General features: G+C 41.7%; 1 protein-coding gene across 2 annotated transcripts in view; it reads left to right on the top strand.

Moving 5' to 3' along the window:
• The window catches only part of TMEM131 (transmembrane protein 131), a 177692-nt gene that overhangs the window by 80931 nt on the left and 83830 nt on the right, over window positions 1-12931 (top strand). The window lies entirely within an intron of this gene.

Below are 12931 nucleotides of genomic sequence, written 5' to 3'. Positions count from 1 at the left end.
AACCATTCTAGAAAGATTGTTTCAGAAGTTAGACCCGGTGTTTTTCACTTCGTTTTTTAAAAGGGAGTTTTAAAAATTTCACGAATCCTTTAAGATAAAGAAGTGTTCAGGTATACTAAATATCTGAATCGGAATTGGTAGTGCCTGTTTCAAATTATCTGTCACTCAACACTTTAAAAAATGCACCATCCTCCAAATAGAAGAAATTGAGATAAAGTCAAGCAAAATTCTAGACTAGTTTTAACCCTTTTTGGATCATGGTGGTGTTTTTGTTGTTTTTTTTTTTTTTTCCCAAGAACGGATGAAAGCTGTGGCAACCTCTTCCTTCCTTTCCCCAATGCTTACATACACACAAAGTAATATTTTACACACACGTTCAAGGGTTTTATAGCCATCCCTCTCGAAGTCCATATCTGGATCCTTAAGAGCCAGTGAATTCCTGTTCTAGACCACAGAGTATTAAATCACTACTACAGAATTTGTTGGGGTTTTGCCTGATGCGCTAGCCATACATGTTCACTGTTGTAAACTTGGAAAATACTTATTAAGAGAAGGAAGAAAAAAATTACCAGTAATCCAGCCACTCAGAAACATTAACACTGAACTTTTATCCTTTAAGTCCTATTTCTGTGTATCTGTATTTATTTACTGAGTTACAGAAATATGATATTTTCTGAACATAAACTATTTTATAAGCTGCTTTCTAAACATAATATACCATGCCTTTTTTGATTCCATCAAATTTTATTTTATAGTATGTATGCATTTTAAAAATTGCATAAACAGCAAATTTTATGTATGCATTTAAAAAATTCGTTTATTGTTTTAAATTTTTGTTTTGTAATCAGTACTGAAACTAATGCTTTAAACACAGCCATGACTTTCAGAAGAGAGTCCAAAATTATGAGATGAAAAGATATGCAAAATGTGAAACCTTTTTAGTTAAGATTTAGTCTAGAGAATAATTGAGTGTCATGCACAAAGAGAACTGATAGAAATCAGTGAATTGATATACAACCAGAGAGGAAATAAATGAGATTTCTTTAAGAGACTGGTGCTGACCCCAGAGAACTGGAAACGTCCTGAGCTGAGAGCAGCTGTTGATGCTCTGGTGAGCATGTGCGGACAGACAGATGAACCCCAGGACAGACAAGCGTCGGGTCATACAGTGAGGAAGAGTGCGAGAAGCCGCACGTGCGCTCTTAGGGACAGCACAGCCACACTGGGCTGCTTCGCAAAGCGGCACCTTTATATGCTGCTGCCAGAAGTCAAAATGAAAAACAAATTCCCTCCTTAATTTAGACTTTTCTGTGTCCAACCTGAGAGCCCTGAGCAGAGTTTGTTTTATCTTGTAAAGTGGATCTCACAGAAGTGAATCAGTAGAAGTAGGAGTTAGGAGCAAATGTGAACAGGTGTATTAGGATTCAGTCAGAGGAGTAGATCCAGTCAGAGATTTTTATGTGTGTGTGTGTGTGTGTGTGTGTGTGTGTGTGTGAGAGAGAGAGTATATGACTGTATGTGTTTATGTATGCTGAGTTTTTGAGGAATTGACTTATGTTAATATAATTGCGGGAGCTGGTTAAGCAGGCCCACAGTGTTCAAGGGCAGGTACCCAGGAGGAGACAGTTGCCTTGGACTGGATTCCAAGGAAGCAGGGCAGTCACAGATCCAGCTGTTGTTGGGAGTCTCTTAGCGAACGCAAGGGCCAAACTCTTGAAAGCTCCAGGTGTATTATGCATACTTTAAGAGGCTCCTTTCTCGGAAAGGAATTTTTCACGGATGGTTTCATGCAACCATACAGAAAAGTAGGACAGATAGCTAATATATTCTTAAACTAGATTCTGTAACTAACACCTTTCCTATGTTCATATTTTTATTGATTTTTAAAAATCACTTGTAGCAGACATAATATTTCATTCCTGTAGGTTTTGGCAAACATCTCCACATATAAGGGCATTCTTCATAACCATAGCAACAAGTTTGCCAGGCTCCTCTGTCCATGAGGGTTCTCCAGGCAAGACACTGGAGTGGGTTGCCATGCCCTACTCCAGGGGATCTTCCCAACCCAGGTCTTCCACACTGCAGGCATATTCTTTACCACCTGAGCCACCAGGAAAGCTCATCATCGGTATTCTAAGAAAATGAACAATAATTACCGAGTGCCGTAATTCCTCTGTTTTGGTCAGCTACGATGCTGTAGTTGTTTGGTTTGAAGTGGTAGAAGTTTAACTGCAACGAGTTGAGGCAAAGATGAGGATATACTAGAAGGAATTCCAAGGACTGCAACTTATTTGTTGAAAGTTCAGAGTCGCAGTGGCATCTGGGAACAACAGGATGCACGGTGCCCAGTACCCAGCCCCTTCTCCCTGTCTCTCACCTCCCCTCGCTTGCTGTCGGCTACTTCTGTCTCACCGCCCGTATCCTTTTCCTACAGTGACGGGAACAAATCGACTGACTGCTCTTCTTGTAGCCTCCCTCCATCAGGGAATAATAAAGCTGCTTTTACTTTAGTTTGAAAAATCTCAGAGTAGAACAGTCACCACCCTGGCACAGGTGAAGTAGCCACCCACCCTACCTCTCAGACAAGGACAGTGTTTGGTAGTGGATGTATCTTCCCGGGGGTGTCTCTGTAATTATCAGGGTTTCACTCAGAGAAAGAGTAGTCCACTGTGGGCAGCAGCTCCAGCTGAAGTCCATCACAACTTCCCTGGCCTGGCGAGCCGCTGATGACCTCCTGAAGGCATCCTCTCTAAAGCATGCCTTCCCCAGCCTGCCTAGCAGAGGCAGGCACTGCCCCCCTCACTGCTTCTGCGCTGTTGTGTTCACTCCACTGAGCTGGGCTGGATCCCCACCCCAAAGCTGGTTTAGTGTCCAGGCTAATTCACCAGGTGGCTCAGTGGTAAAGAATCCGCCTGCCAATGCAAAAGACATGGGTTCCATCCCTGGTTTGGAAAGATCCCCTGGAAGAGGAAGTGGCAACCCACTCTAGTAATCCTGCCTAGGGAATTCCATAGACAGAGGAGCCTCACAGACTACCATCCTAGGGGTTGTGAAGAGTTGGATACAACTTAGCAACTGACACGCAGTAAAACTTTCTGGGGAGAGCAAGGTAGGCGCCCAAGGTCTGAAAAATGGCTGAGAAAGGAGACTGGCTTGAATCCTGTGGTTAGGGGGTGAGGCTGGGTAGATTTACATGGTCTGAATTTCTCAGTAGATCCGAGAGAGAAACTATACAGGCTTTCCTCTAGGCTTACCCAGATGTGGGGCATAAGGTGAAGGGACATTGTGGGGCTTGAAAGCTATTTGTAGTCAGGCATCAAAACTAGAGTGGAATTCTTCATTATACTTGACATCCTCTCCTAACTTCTGTCAAAGCATTGGTTATTGTTCTAATTGTTTCTTTTGATGTCTGTTCTCCTCCTAGACCAGACTATCAAGATGAATTTGTTGTTGGTCAGTTGCTAAGTTGTATCTGACTCTTCGTGACCCTATGGGACTATAACCTGCCAGGCTTCTCTGTCCTCCACTGTCTCCCAGAGTTTGCTCAAATTCGTGATACACACTATTTATCTTTATTTATTTAGCCTATATTTCATACTTAATACATGCCATACATTATCTTCAAGTCCAACAAGATTGTCTGCTGATTTCTTCTGCTACAGTTAAATTTGTTTTGTTTTTAAGTGCTTTTGCTGGACTTCAGTAAACATTTGCTATACTTTTTCTTCTTGATCCAACTATGTGCAGATTTAATTAATGCCCGTGCTGTAAATGTTTCGTTAGCTTCATATGTCTGAGTAACTTTAAGACTTGAGAAGTACCCTTAACCGAACATTTTTTGTTTTCCCAGAAATTGTTAAGTAATCAGAAATCATTGCTCACTATACTGTACTTTTACTTATGCACTAAAGTTTTTGCCTTATGTTTTCTGTGAACTGTTTCTACTGCTTGTGGTCATTTTTGCTAAACCAGGAGTCACTCTTCATTTAAAACACCCTTTATGGTATCTGGAAGAACTTGTGAATTGGATGAAATTTACCACTCCAGGTTGTCAACCAGGGTCTCCAAGATGGTTTCCTGTCCTTCAGCAAAGACACAACTCTAGTTCTGTGGCCGCTGACTAGCCCTCCAGGGCCTGAGTCCTCTCATTACCCTGCCCATCCCTGCTGTCCTCTAGGTCTTTGATGCTTGATCAAATTAACGTTCTTCAAAAATAGGCTCTCTTTGTTTTCATCCATTTTGTTTAAATGTATTCTTTAATTCTGCCTTTTCCCCCTTTCCCTTACCTTTCTCTCCCCTTCTTTTCTTTCCCCTTTTTCTTCTCTGTCTGTAACAGTTAGCCTGGAGAAATCTTGGGCATGACCACCCTCCCCTTTACTCACCCCGCCAGTTACATATGCCAGTGCTGTTAGATATTTTTCTGTTTCCATAACAACTCCTTTTTTCAAACATTGACTGTAGTTTTAAAAGATTCTTTGGGTGAGGACTTGTTTCATTGAGTTCTTTGGTTTATGTAATTAAGTGCAGAAAATCTTGGTTTCAAGTCTAAAGTTTAAAGTAGAGACTTAATGGCTTTCTAAAAACGTGTAAATTGAATAAACTTGCTATAAATGGAGGTCTTTACTGTCAAGTTAAAGTCAGTTTATGAGAGCCATTTCTGCCTAATCACTTTCTGGTATTCCGAGAAAATCAAATAGGCCGTCTCTTCCAAAGGGCTGTTTGGTGCTTTTTTAGCTTTCCTATTTCCCACTGTTCTACCAACACCCCAGTTCAGCCTGAGGGTGCTATGCTCAGACGCTCAGTCGTGTCCAGGTCTTTGTGATCTCATAGACTGTAGCCCACCGGGCTCCTCTGTCCCTGGGATTCTCTCAGCAAGAACACTGGAGTGGATTGCCATTTACTCCTCCAGGGGATCTTCCTGACCCAGGGATCAAATCTGCATCTCCTGTGTCTCCCCTGCCCGGCAGGCTCTTTCCCAGATACGCTTGAGGCGCTGGTCAGTTTCTGCGGTAGCTGAGTGGTGCAGAGCACTGCATGCTGATTCAGCGCAGCTTCCTGCCAGAAGTGCTGCTGATGGACCTCTCTGCCACTGCCACTCATAAAGTGTGTCTGAGGGCAGCTGCTCAGCCATCTCTTCAGCTATTCTGTGGCATTGCATTGTCATCTTTCTGTGGCTAGAAAAATTGCCATTGACCACAAAATTGCAGCTTACTTCCAAGCTTGCCTCTAATTCATGAATGCCTCTTCCTAGTTCTTTCGGGTCTCAGACTCTTGTAAAATACGGGCAGCTAGTCAGAAGCTCTGCCCTGTCAGCCCAGAGAACAGCTGTAAAATCTGCTTGATTTATCTCTCAATAATTCACAGTAACCCTCTTGGCCCTACTTTGAAGCACCTGATAATGGAAACAAGCAGGACCAGCACCAGCAAAGCTTTGAGAATCTTCGTCTTGTTTTCACGTCTTACCTGTCTCGCCAAGCAGTAGCACGGGATGTCTGTGACAGGAGGAGTCTTAAGGTGGCCTCCAGGTTCCTGGTTCCTAAGGAGCACATACACCTCCTCCCAATCATATTCAAGCAAACACTAACCTAGACGTTGCTGTAAAGAATTTTGAAAGTGTAATTGAAGTCCCAAATCAGTTGACCTTTAAGATTGGGGAGGTAATCTGGGTACTTGACCTCATCACACGAGCCCTCTAAATCTGGCTGTAGCAATCAGAGACAGAAATGTCAGAGGTATTTGATGCAAGGGAGTTTCCTTCTGTTGGTTTTGAAAATGAAGTGGCCATATGGCCAGATACTGAGAGCAGCCCAGACTCTGCCAGCAGCCTGCATGAGCTTTGAGCTCTGATGCCCGAGACCCCAAGTAGATCCACCTGTCATGCTCTGCCTCGACCTGTGCCTGACAGAGTTGTCAGATGATAGGTGGGTGTCACTTTCACCCTCTCAGTTTGTGGTACTTCGTTAGGCAACATAAAAAACTGATGCACTGCCTATCTATTTACAAGTAAATTTGTATTAGCACTTGACAGTAGTTTTCCATGGTTTTAGTGTGGCCTCTCTCCTTAGTCTCGTACTTTATCGAGGAACCTGAGGCGATGGAGAGGCAGGGAGAGCTGTTTGCATGAGCTCTGTAGGCAGGTCCATCCAAGGAGTACAGCCTCTGCTTCCATGATGTGGACCTATAGCTGCAGAAATCCTGCTCCCATGCGATGTGTGACTGGAATAGCCTGCTGACTACTCCGGATGTCTCTGAGCAGCATAAGGAGATGACTCTTCTCCCCTGAGCAAGGGTTCATTTCTGGAGGGTGTGGTCCAGGGCCTCCCCTCTTTGATCGCTAGAAAAAGAGCATGGCCAACTTCAGCAGCACTGCAAAGCATGCTTTCTGACCCACCCCCACTTCCAGGCGCCTGGCACCTCTAGCCTTGTTTCCTTACCCACGTCCTCTCCTGTAGCTAGCCATCTTCAGTCCAGTCTTCTTCAAGGATCCTCCACGTTACCTGTCTGTCTTACACCATGTCTATCTCATCTAAACTGAGATTGATTGCACTGGCATCACAGGAGGAAAAACATTAAGAACAAATTCATAGGAGAAACACTGGTTACCAGGTAGTGTACAAAACACTTGACTTTTAAGAGCACATCTGTTGAAAGGGCTTCCTTGATGGCTCCGACAGTAAAGAATCTGCCTTCAATGCAGGAGACCCAGGTTCAGTCCCTGGTTTGGAAAGGTCCCCTGGAAAAGGGAATGGCTGCTCACTCCAATATTCTTGCCTGGACAATCCCATGAATAGAGGAGCCTGGAAGGCTGCAGTCCATGGAATCACAGAGTTGGACATGATTGAGCGACTAACACACACACAAACACATTTGCTGAAAAAAGCATAATTGGTGAACTCACAGGGTGTAAGGAAGACATGTTTATTTCTCTGTATTTTCATTTCACTTACATGTGTGCATAAGGCTTAAGGAAGGAGAGTTTTCCCTTCCATGTTGTCTTTGTAAAGCTTCTCCTTGTCGCAACAAGGCCAAAGTTTGAAGCCCCAACTGGATCTGTACCTGCTTTTATTTTGTGGTTCTGTGACCCCTGTCCGAGATCAGTGAGCCTGTTGGTTAAGAGGTCTGGTTCCTGAGGCAGGAGGAGGCCCATGAACTGGGGATCCTCAGGACACTCGGCCTCCTGCTTCCTCACCATAATGCATCGTTCCAGACCCTCCTCTGGGTGCCCTCTATCCCTGCCTCAGGAACAAACCTTGGTTCATCTTCGGATCTTTCCCTCGTGGCTGAGGTTTAACCTACAGAGAGATTCAGGGCCTCATGAGGGCTGGGCTGTAAGCCATGGAGCAGTTCTGGACCAGGTTTCTGCTTCCCTGCAAAGCAGGAAACTCTTCTGTGGGAACCCACCTCTCAAGGGCCATCTGTGGCACAGCCTCCTGGGGACCGCTAATGGAGTGCATCTTCTCCACAGCCTTCTCACTTTGGGCAAGAGCTGGCAGCATCTGCAATGCTGAGTGCTGAGAGTGGGGAGTCTATCTAGGTTTAAGCTTCAGAGACACCAGAAGGCATTTAACATCAACAGCAACAAAACCTCATGTCAGCATTATAAAGAAACTCTCAGTGGTGTGTAAAATGAAAAGCAGCACAGACCATCATCAGACCCTTAGAAACCGTGCTAAATGTTGACAAAAGACAGTGAAGAGTTCTTATTTATATAATATGTGGACCGTACGCATATGAACCTGACTTTTTAGGGCGGCATGGGAAGACTCTTTGCCATTGAGCCACCAGCAAAGCCCTGATATGGAAAGAAGGTGGTGTTCTCCCGCCCTGGGAAAGGCGCACTGTGTAGAGCAGCCTGAGTCAGCTGTAGGTGAAGCTGCAGAAGAGATGAGTAAAGTGGTGGTATGTCACATTCGATGTCAGTTTAAGTGATACAGAATATGAGAATAGCTGAAATGTGACTTAGCGTGCAACTTTAGATGTAGTGATCACTGCTGATATTGATATTATGCCTTCTCTTTTTTCTTCCTTAGTTTTGCCAGGTAGCTAATAATTTATTAGTCTGCCCCCAAAATGGTAATTTTTGACTTCATATATCATCTCTGTTTTATGTGTTTTACTTCATTGATTTCCACTCTTATTTCTGTTATTTCTTTTCTTCAACTTTCTATTGTTTAATTTGCTATTCTTTTTCTTTTTTTTTTATTTTTTATTTTCTTATATTTATTTATTTTTTTATTTTTTTTTAAATTTTAAAATCTTTAATTCTTACATGCATTCCCAAACATGAACCCCCCTCCCACCTCCCTCCCCACAACATCTCTCTGCTATTCTTTTTCTAATGACATGGATGCTTAATTTTTAGGCTTTCTTCTTTTTAAATATGTATATTTACACATGTGAATTTTCCTTTAAGCACAACTTGAACTGTATACCACAAAATTTTAATAGTTAATGTCTTCATTTCGATTCATTTGCAAGTGGTTTTTAATTTTTATTCCGACTTCATCTTTGATGCATGCGTTGCTTACACATGTTGCTCTCTTTATTTGTAGAGAATCTGTTTATCTGATTTCTAGTTTAATTGGGCCAGGACTAGAAAATTCTGCATGTAAAGAATTATGGGGGCTTCCTTGGCTCAGTGGTAAAAAGAATTTGCCTGCCAATGCAGGAAACTTGGGTTTGACGCCTGGTCTGGGAAGATCCCACAATGCTACAGAGCAACTATTGACCCTGTGCTCTAGAGCCAGAGGGCCGCAGCTAGTGAGCCCACGTGCCCTAGAGCCCATGCTCTGCAACAGACCCGTCGCAGTGAGAAGCCTGCACCGCGTGAAGACCCAGCACAGCCAGGGATGCATAAAAAGTATTTTTAAAAAAAATAAAATAAAAGTAAAACAAAGAAATATAACAAAACAGAAACAGACTCAAGGACACAAAGAACAAATTAACAGTTGCCAGAGGGGAAGGGATATGAGTAAGGGAAAAATATGTGAATGGGATTAAAAGGTACAAACTAACATTTATAAACTAAAAAAGTCACAGGCTTTATTGTATGTAATGTACATCACAGAAAATATACTCAATATTTTATAATAAAATTATGAACAAAGAAGAGACACGACAAATAGAAAATAACTAGCAAGGTGATAGACTTTAATCATAAAAAATTGCATTTAATATAAATAGTCAAAACACACCAGTTAAAAGACCAAGATTGTCAGATTAAAAAAGCAAGACAAAACTAAACATACAACAGAAATCCAAAATACAGGAAACAAAATTGACAGAACTAAAGGGGAAAACAGACAATTCAGTAGTAATAGTTGGGGACTTAGATACCCCACTTTTGATAATGGCATTTGGAAAGAAGTAAACTATATTTTTAGATATTATCTCCTTATATATACAGAATCCTAAGCAGTCCTCTTTTTAAAAATATGGAATAAATGAATTCAGGGAGGTTGTAGGATATCAGATCAAAATGTTGTTATTGTTCTGTTGCTAAGTCATGTCTGACTCTTTGCAACCCCATGGACTGTAGAATGCCAGGCTCCTCTGTCCTCAACTATCTCTCAGAGATTGCTCAAATTCATGTCCTTTGAATCAGTGATGCTACTAAACCATCTCATTCTCTGCCACTGCCTTCTCCTTTTGCCTTCCATCTTTCCCAGCATCAGAGTCTTCTCTAGTTAGTCAGCTCTTCACATTAGGTGGCCAAAGTGTTGGAGCTTCAGCAACAGTCCTTCCAAGTGAATATTCAGTGTTGATTTCCTTTAGAATTGACTAGTTTGATTTCCTTGCAGTCCAAGGGACTCTCAGGAGTCTTCTCCAGCACCACAGTTCTAAAGTATCCATGTTTTGACTCTCTGCCTTCTTTATGGTCCAGCTCTCACATGCCTACATGACTACTGGAACAACCATAGCTTTGACTATACAAACGTTTGCTGGCAAAGTGATGTCTCTGCCTTTTAACACATGGTCTAGATTTGTCACAGTGTTCCTTCCAAGGAGCAGGCATCCTTTAATTTCATGGCTGCAGTCACCGTCTGCAGGGATTCTGGAGCTCAAGCAAAGAGAATCTGTTACTGCTTGCATTTTCCCCCCTTCCCGTGATAAGACTGGATACCATGATCTTCGTTTTTTTTCAGTGTTAAGTTTCACACCAGCTTTTCCACTCTCCCCTTCCACATTCATCAAGAAGCTCTTTAGTTCCTCTTCACTTTCTGCCATTAGAGTGGTATCATCTACATGTCTGAGGTTGTTGATATTTCTCCCAGAAATCCTGATTCCAGCTTCTGATTCATCCAGCCCAGCATTTCGTATGATGTACTCTGCACAGAAGTTAAATAAGCAGGGTGACAGCGTACAGCCTGGTCGTACTCCTTTACCAGTTTTGAACCAGACTATGAACGAGACCATTGTTCCGTGTCTGGTTCTAACTATTGCTTCTTGAACTGCATACAGGTTTCATCAGGAGACAGGTAAGGTGTTTCAGTACTCCCATCTCTAAGAATTTTCCGCAGTTTGTTGTGACCCACACAGTCAAAGGCTTTAGTGTAATCAGTGAAGCAGAATTATATGTTTTTTTTCTGGAATGCCCTTGCTCTCTCCATGATTCAGTGAATATTGGCAATTTAATCTCAGGTTTCTCTGCCTCTTCAAAAGCCAGCTGAAACATCTGAAAGCTGAAACATCTGAAAGTTCTCAATTCACATACTGTTGAAGCCTAGCTTAAAGGATTTTGAGCATACCCTTGCTAGCATGTGCAATGAGTGCAATTGTATGATAGTTTGAACATTGTGGCTCAGTGGTAAAGAATCCTCTTGCCAATGCAGGAGACGTGGGTTTACTCTCTGGGTTAGGAAGATCCCCTGGAAATCCAGTGTTCTTTTCTGTGAAGTCCTATGGACAGAGGAGCCTGGCAAGCTACAGTCCATGGGGTCTCAAGAGTCAGACACAACTTAGTAACTAAACATCAGATACAAAAATATTTTATTTCTATGTACTAACAATGAACAGTCTTAAAATTAAGGCAATTTCATTTATAATAGCATCAAAAATAATAAACTATTTAATACTTACATATAAACTTAACAAAAGTAATACTGTAAACTAAAAATGACAGATCATTATCAAAAGAAGTTAAAGGACTAAGTGTGTGTGATCTGCCCCATACTCATACATCAGAAAACACAGATGAGAATGGCGGCGGTACTCCCTGAACTGATTTGTGGATTCAACACGGTCTCCATCAAAATCACAGTCTACTTTTTTGCAGAAATTAGCAAGCTGGTCTTAAAATTCACATGGAAATAAAAAGGATCCAAAATAACCAAACAGTCTCAGTGTTTTAAGAGGAGACCAGCATTGGAAGACTGACAGTTCCTAATATCAGAAACTTTCTACAAAGCTTTAGTAATCAAGACCCTGTAACTCCAGAAATAGAGCTTTACATGTATTGTAAATTGGTTTTGACAAGGGTGCCAAGACTGTTAAATGAAGAAAGAATAATCTTTGCAACAGATGGTGATGCTAAGACAGCTAGATATCCACATGCAGAAGAAATGAGTTGGATCTCCACCTCATACCCTACACAAAAATTGATACAGAGTGTGTCCTAGAGCTGAATGTAGATGGGACAGAGCTGAACTATGAAGCCTTAGAGGGAAGCACTGGAACATGTCTCTGTTGTGCAGGGGTTTCTTAGGTACGGCTCCAGAAGTAAAAGTGACAAAAAAATAAAATACACAGATTGGATTACATAAAAAAAACTTTCGTGCTGCAGATGATACCATCAAGAAAATGAAAAGATAGCCCACAGAATGGAAGAAAATATTTGCAAATCTCTCCTAAGAAACTTACATCCATCATATATGAAGAATTCTTACAACTTCTTAAGTTTTATTGTGTGCATAAGTGCAGGGTTTCCTTATCTCTCCTTGTTGACATTTCATTATCAAGAATTAGTTCTTTTTTTAAAATTTGGGTTTTGCCCATTTTTTGTCCATATTCTTCAGATATTCCTACACTATTTTCCAAATATTGCCACTTCTAGTTACGCCCTACATATCTGTTTTTCTTTTGATTTTTATAGCTCTGTCTTTTAAAATGTTCTAAATATGTATTCTTTCTTGCTGAATTCTGAGCTAAATTGTCAATCTCATCTTCTCAGTCATGAAGAGATTTTTGTCTCCCTAGCCAATCTGTTACCTATGTTTATTGCTAATATTTTCTCGTTTTCTATATGATTATCTCATTTTGCTAGTATCTTGCCATATCTCTCTACGTATACTCCATTATGCTTATTTTTAATTCTTGGTTTAACTTTTCCAGCTTGAGGAATGCACTGTTCCACATATAAAGCAATTCTAGCTCTGCCACCTACTTAAAATTTGAGATTTATACAGATAAAATAAAATTTCAGAAAACATAGGCCAAAACAGTTGTATAAGAGGATCTTGTAAAAATGTAATTGAATTAGAACATGAGGGTTTTGTTTCGCACAGAGGATAGGCAGGAAAGCAGAGCAGAGACGTTGGTAAAGGTGTGGGGGTCGAACACGGAGCCAGCCTGGCCCAAGCGGCGGAGATGTGGGGAGCCATTGTTTAGGCTGACGCCAGGTGACAGGGACCTTTATAATCCTGAGGTCAAGATTGGGGCAGAGTGGGCAGGCTCTCCCACACACACTTTCACCACGTGCCTGGTTCTGTGCTAGGCTATATGAGGATACACAGTGTGTGTATAACATAACCTTTGTTGTTAGAGTACTGATAATCTTGTTGAGGAAATAAGACAGGTGTCAGGTAGGGAGCACTCTGAAAAAAAATGTAATTTATATTACATTAGAATTCTCTTAAGCTGTCGAGTGAGACAGCCTGTACAAACATGATTAGCAATGGAAGTAGCTAAAGGACTACATACCGAGGAGGTTTCA

This window comes from Capra hircus, chromosome 11 (genome assembly GCF_001704415.2).
Source record: "Capra hircus breed San Clemente chromosome 11, ASM170441v1, whole genome shotgun sequence".
Lineage (NCBI taxonomy): Eukaryota > Metazoa > Chordata > Mammalia > Artiodactyla > Bovidae > Capra > Capra hircus.
The sequence above is the reverse complement of the archived record's forward strand: the minus strand, read 5'-3'. Positions and strand labels throughout refer to the sequence as shown.